This window comes from Meleagris gallopavo, chromosome 5 (assembly GCF_000146605.3).
Source record: "Meleagris gallopavo isolate NT-WF06-2002-E0010 breed Aviagen turkey brand Nicholas breeding stock chromosome 5, Turkey_5.1, whole genome shotgun sequence".
Classification (NCBI taxonomy): Eukaryota; Metazoa; Chordata; class Aves; order Galliformes; family Phasianidae; genus Meleagris; species Meleagris gallopavo.
The window spans coordinates 35,538,888-35,549,963 of record NC_015015.2 but is presented as its reverse complement, the minus strand read 5'-3'; the positions used below and the strand labels follow the sequence as shown (position 1 = coordinate 35,549,963).

General features: G+C 39.2%; 1 long non-coding RNA gene across 1 annotated transcript; it reads right to left on the bottom strand.

Moving 5' to 3' along the window:
• Positions 1 to 4,066: 4,066 nt before the first annotated feature.
• LOC116216682 lies at positions 4,067 to 11,047 on the bottom strand. Its single transcript, XR_004159947.1, has 3 exons — positions 8,103 to 11,047; positions 6,815 to 6,967; positions 4,067 to 6,737 (listed from the first exon to the last, which is right to left on the bottom strand). It is a non-coding gene; the product is annotated as an uncharacterized LOC116216682 (long non-coding RNA).
• Positions 11,048 to 11,076: the final 29 nt, after the last annotated feature.

Sequence of the window (11,076 nt, the reverse complement as noted above, 5' to 3'; positions counted from 1 at the left end):
AAACCCTCTAATTTGCTTCTCTACTCTTCCTTCTTTGACTGGTGCTATCTTGTGAAAATAATGTCATAATTTATGATGCTATCAAATACCAAAATTCCCAGGTGACTGACTTCTACAATAGTTAGTGTTCTTATTTTACACATGGACAAGCTTCTGAACTGAAACTGAGGTTTTTCACCCAGTCTTACACTGCCATCTCAGGTCCAGGAAGGTCCTTCCTGCTCCGTACTCTCACTAAGATTTTATGTTAAATGGAGGAAACATATTTTAAAAATAAATAAAATAAAAATGCCAAATGCGTAGTCCCAAGAGAGAGAGAAATTAATTTGTGTAAGTCAGTTATTGGTTGTAATTACTAAACACTTTCTTTCTTCCCGAGGGCTAGAAAACATTGTATACAATTCCTAAACCTTTTAGTTCCTTCAGAATAGCTTTAACCTGTTGTTAGGTCTCCTATCACCCCGTCCTCTGTGCTATACTCAGCGATACGAGCAGGGGAAGGAAGTAAGGAGTGTGCATGCATTAGGATGGAAAGGCAGAAAGATCCCTGAAAACTGCTCGGCCAAAATAAAATTGAGCTCCTCGTGCACAGCGCTGCGAAGACACTGAGCTCCGTGTGAATGATGCTACATGGAACTGAAGCACCAGTGGTAAAACATCCTAATTGCAAACCAGCGGCGCGAAAGGAATAATGGACAGAGCTGCAGCGCTGGGGGCTGCGTAAAAAGGAGTGGAAGTTTGTGCATTTTTCTGTCTGTATCCTGGATTGAAGTGCGTGCGTGCGTGCGTGTGTGTAAAGAACTGTTTTTCGGTCATCATCTTACGCTCTTTGTGATGCACATTCTAATTTAGGCAAAAGGGATGCATCTTTCAAATGCAGATCATGTTTGCATTAGAAGAGCAATGAGAACACTTGTCACTTTCAGAACATTTATGTGCTAGAAGTACTGTTAGCAGAAGAGCAGTTTAGATAAATTCAAGACTTTTTTTTGCTGATCACAAACATTAAGCTTCACACCTGAAACCCTCAACCCCCTGCTGTGCTCTAATCCTAGCACCATTCACCCTTAGAGACTCAGAGTGCTGTGCCACTGCTCTCAAACATTTGATTGCCCTTACTTTGAATGCCACCACCTGCAAAAATGCCTTTTTATTCCCTTTGAGCCTCTTGAGAAGGAAGTAAAAATGATAATTCATGACAAACATTAATTAATTGTTTACAAGATGATCTTTTCTTTTTCTAACTTCTGTTCAGCAGACATGTTGAGCTGCAAGACTCCACGCTTGATGCCAGAGCTTGTCAAGAGGTCTGCATTGTTGTTTATCACTCAGGCATAGGATAGACTGCAGGTCATTGTTTCTCCAGTTCAAGTAGCACTGTCTAGCTCTTGTTTGAAGAATGGAAGCGACATGCATGAGTTCCCGCGTATAAAAGAACTACCGGTTCTAAGAAGGAACAGGGATTTAGCTTCTAATGCAGAGTAAATAAACATATTTTACCATCTCTTGCTCCATGTGATTTCTGAAAGGTCAAGAGGTGCCATTACAGTATTTTAAAAGCTTCAAATTATGTTTAAATAACGTATCACTAAACTCGGAGGAATCTTATCAGAATTTAAGAACCTATTGTCGTTGTTTTAGTTCTTGAATTCATCACCAGAGGAAGACGTGTTTTGAAAGGAATGTGCTGTTGTTAGGAAGGCTGAGCTTCCTTGAAGCTGGGACACAGCGTCTCCCGCGAGTTAAAGGGAAAAACGCCCTGACAGCTCAGACTTGATTTAATCGAGTCTTTAAATTCAACAATTAATTCCACTCGGGATGTTGTGCCATGCTAGTGTCTGACCTGAGTATCCCGATGACGGACAAAACGAGAACAAGACATCCCATTTAAAGCAACACAACCAAAGCACTGCAACTTGGGCAGCAACATTTATCCTCCAAATTACACTTAGGCAGCTAAAGATAAGCAAACGGGTTTGCAGAGAAACCGAGCTGCCACAACCCTGAGGAAATAACCAGAAACAGTGGTGAGCAGCACCCTTGCAAATCAGACTGTGTTTTATCTGCATACACATGCATGCAGGCTGGCATGACATTGCCCCATCCCTCCTGCAAATAAAGCTGCTCCAAGAACTTTAAATGAAGTCTGGCAAAAATATCAAGAGAGCAAAAGGTCTTACTTGCAGGAAGCATACAGTGATACAGCTTCACGGAGAACTCAGGCTTCCACATTCCAAATTAGGAGCCCTTAGATCACGCCTGCAAGGCTAAAAATCAATGCTATATTTTCTGAGTTAATACTAAGGGTTGCACTTAACAGACATGGAGACTAATAAGGTATGCAGAAGGAGTAAAAGCAGTGCACAAAAAATTCAGGCCTTCATCTTGGCGACGATCCAGCACAATGATGTTTCAACCAGATTTTGAAAAAAAAAAAATCAATAACATCTGTGGTATAATGGTTAATTAAAGAAGCTCTTCAGCAGAGCTCAAGATGAGAGGCTCGGCCTGAAATTCAGACAGCTGAAGCTTGATTATCAGGAAAGAATGCTTTTTTAGCTATGAGTGGATAGGCCAAAAGCTGCAATGTGTGGAAATGGGGGGAAAATTGCTTTTATTTTAACTTTCTTTAAGTAATCAATACATGGTTTTCACCTGCATTAGGAGCTGTTTATAGTAAAATCCTGTTTCTATATATGTATAGAAACTTAATCCACTGCCTTTGGAATCTATAGATTTAAAAACAACAGTAAAGGTAGGCATGTTGGCTGCTTACTCCTAATTTACAAATTCTCCACCTTCCCCCTTGCCAGCTCCTCCAGCTGCATCTTACCTACAAAACCCACTGCATGGCAGACCCCCCAGGCTACATTCTTCTCTCATTTAGTTTAATTTTTGAGATCTAAACCTTTCAAGATTTGATTCAGAAACAACTGAATAAAAGATTGAATATAAAAGTATAATACCTCCGGTAACCGCATAGTTCTCCTGTCAATCTCTCCATCTATTTATCCTGTTCATTCTATTCGCTATCCAAAACTGCAAATGCACAGACCGGTAGGCAGAATGTATTCTCTAATCGCCTGCATGACACGGGGCCGAGGTTTGCAGCTGTTAATTTCTGTGCATTTTCCATATCTCAGGAATGGGAAGGAAGACACATAGTTAAATATACAAGATAATATCTCCATCCTGATTTCAAGATTTCATATGACAGAAAATCTACTCCATCCCTGGGCAAGTTGTTCTGAAACTTAATTAATATCACCATAAGACTATCTTATTTTCAGTCTGAATTTTTTCTGTCTACTTGTGTCTTGGTCTGCAGAGTTCAAGAGCCCTGGGCTATCAGAAATCAGCTCTCTGTAGGAATTACAAACCATAGTCAAGTCTCCTCTCCATCTGGATAAACTGAAAGAGATGGTGCCTCTGTACTTTCTCACTGTAGACACACTTTCTTACTGCAGACAGACTTCCCAGACTTTTTCTTGTAACTCTTGTCTGAACATATTTAACCATGTCAGTATCCTTTCAAAGGGCAGAAAGACAGACACAATCTGTTCTTCCAGTAGCAATCTCATCGATGTTTGTATTAAGGATCTGGCTTCTATTTAGTGTTCTTTTTTTCTTTCCATTGATTCAGCAAAAACCTTCTCAAGTCCCACACCAAGAGCTCAATCATTTTATCCCCAAGTATTCTAGCCTTATTTTCTGAAACTACTTTCCAAAATGCTTGCACCATCTTTAAAAATAAGAGCCATATTCCCTCTTCCAGAAGATTAAAATACCCTGTATTTGTCAGCAGTATAACAAATCTTGTAAGAAAGAGCACATCTCTGCAGAAATAACCATTATTTCATTCTGCAGTGCTAAGTGAAATGTCTCCCACATAGTACAACTGTCAGGAAATGCATTTTCTATTTTCCAAAATGGAAACCATAAAGTTTACAAATATTTTTTTAAGTTATCCATCAAATGAATTTTCAGCTGGAGCAAAACATATCACTGGGTAAAAAAATTAAAAAAAAAGTTTTTAAAAATTAATTAATTTTAATATTTCCTTCATTACTTTATTTCAAAGTTAATACTGCTTCATCTTCTGTATCACTTCTCAAAATGCAAATAAGCATAAATGTGAAAACAATTTGTGCCAACAGTACTGCAGCATTTTCTTTATTTTTCCTAAATTCAGTTTCTTGAAAATATTAGGGTTTTTTGCAGACTTGACAAGTTTAAACAAAACATTGTTGCTCATTGGAAAATACAATAATGAGTTTAACTGATATGAAATAAATGAGTTTAATGAAAACCTAAGTAGGCAACGCTTTCTTTTTAAGCTGTAGTACACACAGTAACAGTGGAATTAAAAGCTGAAGTTTTCTGAGCTCAGAATTTTCAGAATTGTTTTATTTATGTTTCCATTTAAACCAGTGTTAGCTTTACGTCTGTCTTCAAAGGCAGCAGTCAAGAGAGTGCAAAGTAAAATTCTCCCCTCTCAAACTTTCTGACAAAATTCTTCAGATTGCTCCAGAGTTCAAGTGGAATTTTCCTAAGCAAGCCACATACACAGTACAAAGATCTTTTATGTCATCAGTGCTGAAGAAATTAAAACATCAGCAAGTACTTACTTGGAAATATAACTGCATTCACAGTCAAAACCAAAGAAGACAGATATTTTTAAGGAAATATCTGCACCTGATGTATGCTATGTCAGAATATGTACATCATGATAAATGTGGCAAATGTATTTATTTCCCTCTGAGTCAAGTTGCTCAATAGTTTTATATTTATTTTATATATGATATAAAATATTTTAAACACATCACATAAGTATATGACAACTAAGAAACACACAACTGTCTTTTCATTTGGGACAAGAACAATGGCCCATCCCTCAAAGCTGTATTGGAACACATCGATTTCTCTGTCATGATTGTAAGCTCCTGCAGGCATCAACCACATCTAGCTGCCCCCCCTACACAAGGTGAGAAGAGAAGTGGCGAAGTCTCATCGCTCTTCCACACATCCAGAAAAGACAAACATCCCATTAATGAAATATTACCCCTCACATGGATTCACAGCTCTCCACACTACAGAAGCCCCCAGTGTGATCCCCTACGAGGGTCCTCTGAATAGGCAGTCTGCCAAGAGATGACACTGAAATGACATCACTTCTAAACCCAGTTTTAATAACAATCTGGCAGTCCACTAGATCCATCATACCCTACCTCCCATTTTCTCATTTAGGTAATCAAGTAGTTCATTACTGTTTGGCAAGTGTTGTGCATACTCATTGTTCAAGGGAGAATTTCTCACAAACTGAACCAGTGCCTTCAGGCAGTGGAATGGTTGTTGTACTGGACTGAGGCTTTGGGACAGTCACATGCAGATAATACTCCTGGGAAGATCTGGAAGGCCCAGGAGCCAGAATATCAAGAATTATCCAAGATAAGTTGGAATGCCATGAGGACTGTATGTCATCCATGCAGATGGACCTGTATCAGGAGAGAACTTTGAATGTCCTTGATCTCTTGTACACTCTCTAATGAGGCCTCAGTAGTAGTCGGGCTTTCCTCTCCTTTCTTTCCCAAGGTGTCAGTGGCATCTTGCATGGCATTGCTTTAATATGAGTATGCAGGCAGTCCCATCAGTCTGGCACCTTGTTCAGAGCCTCCAGGAGCCCTTGAGTCCTGTGAGCTTGTTTCCTATGCCTGTCCCAAAACTTAATCACAGGTAATGTTTACAAATCTTTGCCTTTATCATCATCAGCTTTTCTCCATTTCCCTAAAACTTGTGTCTTTGGAAGCTGCAGATTTCTAAAATCCCTTGGGTACACTGGGCATGCAATGTGCAGAACCTTGGATGGGTGACCAGTACCTAAATTAACAGGTTTGCACTGTTGTTTTAATCACAGAACTGATGTGATTTGGATCTGGCCACAGCATTAGGTTAAGCATGTGCAGACTTTTCATAGCATGCTCGAAAATCCATCTTAAGCAACCATCCTATAACTATGTTTTAAAATCTGCTAATCTGTAATATCCAGGAAAACAAGAAGTTTTAGCTGCAGCTGAACTCTGAATCCTTTAATAACTTTGGGCAACTGAGACCCACTAGCTGTTAGCAGAATGCTCTTGATCCCTACAAACCTTAACAAAGACAATCGTCTTAACTTTAAATTACTTAAGGGCCAACTTTAATGTATCTAGTCATAAAGGAGCAGTTTACTTTCTGCAGTTTGTTTCAACCCGGACAAAGATAGTCTTAAATGTTCCTCATCTTTAGGCTGAGGCCATGATAGATTGTTTGAGTCAAAAGATGAAACAGCTGGCATGGGATGATCATAAAATTCCACTGTGTTAAAATTTGTTATGTTTTTCTTCTGTATACTTAGGGCAGGTGTGCAAAGGCAACATTTCTGATTTGAGTTAATGGCTGAGGCACATTTCAGAGCTACACTTTGCAGTTCAGCCTTTGAAACCTAACCAGCAAAGCAGTTGGATCCTTTCACAGTGCTTCAAACATAGATATGTACACACTTCTGAAAAGTCTGAAGCAACACAACACTAGCAAAATCAAGAATTAACAGCCAAACCACATTCCAAAGGATCTCTTGCTCAACAGCCTCTCCTAAAGTACTAAGAGCCACATACTTCATTGCTGCCTGTTTTTTCTGTACCTCCGCTTTGAATTCTTCAAGTTTTCTTTCTTCAGTGTTCCGTAGACCATAGTACGAACTGGAGTGAAAAAATGTCAGGCAAAGTATGAAACAGAGGCATGGCTATAGACAGATCATAGAGTAAGTAGGATATACCTGGTTCCAAAGAGCAGTGAATAATGGATCTCTTTATAGAGGAGAATCCAAAGAGCAGTGGTTTTAGTTGAGGGAATGAGCTGCTTTCAATTCTGCCTGCACTGATTCATCTGTGCCCTGATTCACATACCCAGGCTGCTGATGTCACCAACACTGTAGGAGAAATACGGAAAAAGAGGCAGACCTCTGTTATATTTGTGGAAATCTGGAGCAAATCTATTGACTTCTGGCAGTTACTCCAGGTTTACAGTGAAATAAATGAGAGCAGAATCTAACCCACGAAACGATAAACTCAGCTGTTATCAGGCAGAGTCTTAGAATTCACTATTAATATCTGCACTGAGAGTTATTCTGATTACAATTGCAAAATAATATTTCATATCCACTTTTACTATCTTATTCAAACACAGGAAATGAGTCAATCTTCAGAGAACAGAAAGACCAGTCAAAAGAATTGGAGAGTCATGTAGCTCAGCATCCAACTTTGAAGTGAAGAGAAGGAAAACTGATTCCTGCAAACAGTTTGCAAGTGGGGCTGTTAACATATCACTAAAGGTCATATGGGCAGACTCTCAGTGTGATGGTTTCAGCCACTCGCATAGCCATGCACACAGTCACGTGGATGCACCACTTAACGCAGAATGAGTACAACTACTGTTGGACAAAATTGGCCACTAAGTTCTTCCTGCAATTCCAGCAGTTCTCTGTAAAGCAAATTGGGATTCTCTGGATGAAGAGAAGTGCAATTCATACCACTAAAGCTTCTCCATTTGATGCTAACTATTATATATGTTCTTAAATTTGGGAGTTTTCAGTGTATGTTTTGTACAGTACACACGTAAAGATATACATTTTGCAAAATACAGTTAGACCCAACTCATTTGGGTATCACTACAAACAAAGAGTTGAAACCACACTGCTTGGACTTCCCTGCTCTGAGGACTCAAGCTGGCTCTACTTTTGGAGCTCAGATTCTATTTTCCTTTAATGGAATATCACAAATGTGTCACAAAGCAGAGTCAGCAGTTACTTCCACTTTTATCTCTTGTTTTTCATTCAAAAGCCCATGCCTCTGAATGCTTCTAATGTAACCACTCTAGGACAGCCATAGCAATAGGAAGAAAGCATCCAAGAGCCAGGAAAGACTGAGGAATCATCAGGAAATAATCTTTTACCTCCTAGTCAAAGGGCTGTGAGAAGGAGCTCTTGCTTTGTTTCTGAATTTGGAGACTACCGCAGCAAAGAATATGGCAGGTTGGCTTATCTGATCACTTACAATTTTGTTTACCTCCAATGACAGCCCTGGAGATGACTTGGGAAGTCTAGCACCAGGCCAATCTTCTAAAAGAGCAGAGCTCGCACTCAGTGGACACACTGTGATCTTGTCCTGACAAGGCGATGGCACAGCAGGGTGCGGGTGCAGCCATGGGCACACAGCTCTGATCTTCTCATCTGAAAGGAAGGGCAAGTCCTGAAGATCTGTCACTAAGAGAGAGCATTTTATCTTAAAGGTCTTTCATATTGGATAAGAATGAATATACTTCAGAAGTCTTTTGAAGAATAAAATTTGAAAATTACATACTTGGTCAGTTCTTCCTAGATAGCAAGTGCAGTTACTGTACATAGGTACTTAGGTCATTTCTTCTGTGGCTCCCTTAAACATTTTACATTTAACAAGAAAAGGACATAAAGATAGCAAAAAATTAAGTGGGCAGAAATGGTCAGTAATGTATGTTGAGCACCCCCAGTAGGTAACCAATAAAAACAGTTTGCATCTTAAGTTTTCTAAGAGACCGCAAACTCCACTTCAGCTATTGAAACCTGCTTTTTCTCAATGAACCCACACTGCCAAGCTTGTGTTAGGTGTTGGGGCTACTAAAGCCTGAGGTCATTTTATGGTGAATGAGACATCAACCTTCTTTTCTCTCCTTTTTCTTTACATTTTTTTGCTCAAGCTGTTTGGGGCATTTTTAATCTCACAGACAATAAAAACAGTCTGTGCTTTCCAGCTTCATAGGCAGAGAGGAGGCCCAGAAACTGCCTGACTCAAGAACAGAGGGCTTGAAAGCTTCAATCCAGCAGAATTAGGATCAAGATTCACCAAGAAGAGGGAGAAGGGACACAGTGCATAGCTCCAAGCACACCAGAGAGTGTGTGCATTGCATTTGCCATCTAGTTCTGAGGAGCACTATACTCAGTGGTGGGGGAAATCTGTTTCAAAGGAGTGGCACTGCAAAAGGGCTCAGCCTCAGCTGAAGCCAGGAAGGAGGTGAGGAGTTCCAGCATATCACAGCATGTGCGTTACCACAGTCTTCAGAAGATCAAGGTTTCATTTACATAGAGGAGCTCATGAAAGTTTACTTGAATTGACTAACGAGGGCAGATTAAAGTGAATGCACTAAGCTACACGAAACTTATCTCTGCTGTCCTGTGTTTCAGTTTTAAAGGAGCATTGTCTGTTTTTTTCCTCCCATTTAAATTAGATTGCCTAATTGCTTCTACCTAAAAATCTTCCCTGCTTTGTTCACTTCAGCCCTTTGTTTATTAATGAATTTAATCTTGTGTACCCAAATCGAGGCAATGGTGCAAGAACTCACTCTAGAACAATACAGGAATATAATTACCTTCACAGATAAGTACTTTGAACTGTATATCTGTTTGGCTAAATTAATCATTAGTTTGTAGCAGAATTTAATAGCACATTGATGAACTACTGCATAAAGCTGAACCCACAAACTCTCAGTGTTACAGATGAATTAGTATAAATACCCACACAAGTCTGACCTGATCTCACAATGCTGTGTAAGTGACAGTGCTATTTGGTCCTGGGGGAGGGGGCTGCATTCACACAGCAGCTTCCCCTTCCGAGTGCAAGTGATCTTCAGTGCACCATGTACTCACCCATGCAGCTGGAGGGGTTCAGCTTGTTTGCAGCAAACAACAAGATGTGTTGTGCACATGTGCTCTCAGGATTGCTCAGCTCCCTGGATCGCCTACTCTTCATCAGTTTATACCACAGCCTTATTGTCAATGACTTTTTGTTTGTTTGTTCCCTAGTGGGGTCAGTGGAAGGGTAAAAGAATTGGATCTCTTGTTGAATAAAATTTGTGAGTCTTTGTTTAAGCATGTCCAATATAGTTCTTTCTTCCCTTTGAATATAAATGATATCTCTCCCAATTTTAATTAACAGTTCACAAGTGGATAAGCTAAATAGCCATTTAGTACTATGGAAATGTAATTGCTCCACCATCTGGTCAGCTGTAATATTTTATGATGACTATATGAAGAAACAATGTTATTTTTCTTAACCACCATTGTAACCACTATGGTGCTTTTTAAGTGCCATTGTGTAGGTTTGGATTCTACCTCAGTGTCACACTTGAACCTGAAGACTGGCTTCTTGAGCATCACAGTTGATGGACAAGTAAAGGATCTTTTATATTTCTTTTAATTTGTTTCGAAGTTAATGCTTTGAGTTAACTTTGGCCATTGTTGAGCTAGCAGGAACAGTGAACGTGGAGCTCTAATGCACTTTAATTCCTTCTTGAGCAATTGTGATTACTGCACAGTACACAGAGTTGAAGTAAAGAAGGTATCATTCCAAGACCAATGTGATATCCTTTGTATTTACACTGCTACTTCAAAGGGAAGGAAAAAAGAAGTCATTACCATAACAATGTGCAGTTCATGTATCACAACTATAATAGAACTCTAGTAACTTGCTGGCTACTGAGACTTGGAAATTTAAATGTAATAACACAGTTTTGCTGCAAATGTCTGGTGGCAGAGGCTATTTCTTAGGTACTATTGTAGAAAGGCTCTTGATGCATTGCAAATGCATTTATTCTTTTTGAAAGGAAGGACAATGATGAGAAAAATCAGAAAAATACAGCTTTGGATACAGCTTTGGCAGATTTAAAACTTTAATGAGGTCTTAAATAAAGTCAGATGGCATATACTGAAATCTGTGTGGGCAAAAATCCTGTGAAAGTCAGTAGGAATTTTACCAATGACTTGAAAGAAATCCAGACTTCATTCCGTATTGGAAAAGTCTTATGAGGTTTGAACAATGTGAACTAGCTTCTTATAGAAAAGTATAGCAAGGAACAAAGAATGGACAGCTAACTCCTAGAAATTGGAATTAAGTCTAAAGCAATCAAGAAAAGGCAGCTTAATTAAAGCAATGGTGACTGTTACTTTGCAATTAGAGTAAACAAGAATAGATAAATCTGTTTATTAGGTTTTTCTTTTTTCTTTTTTCT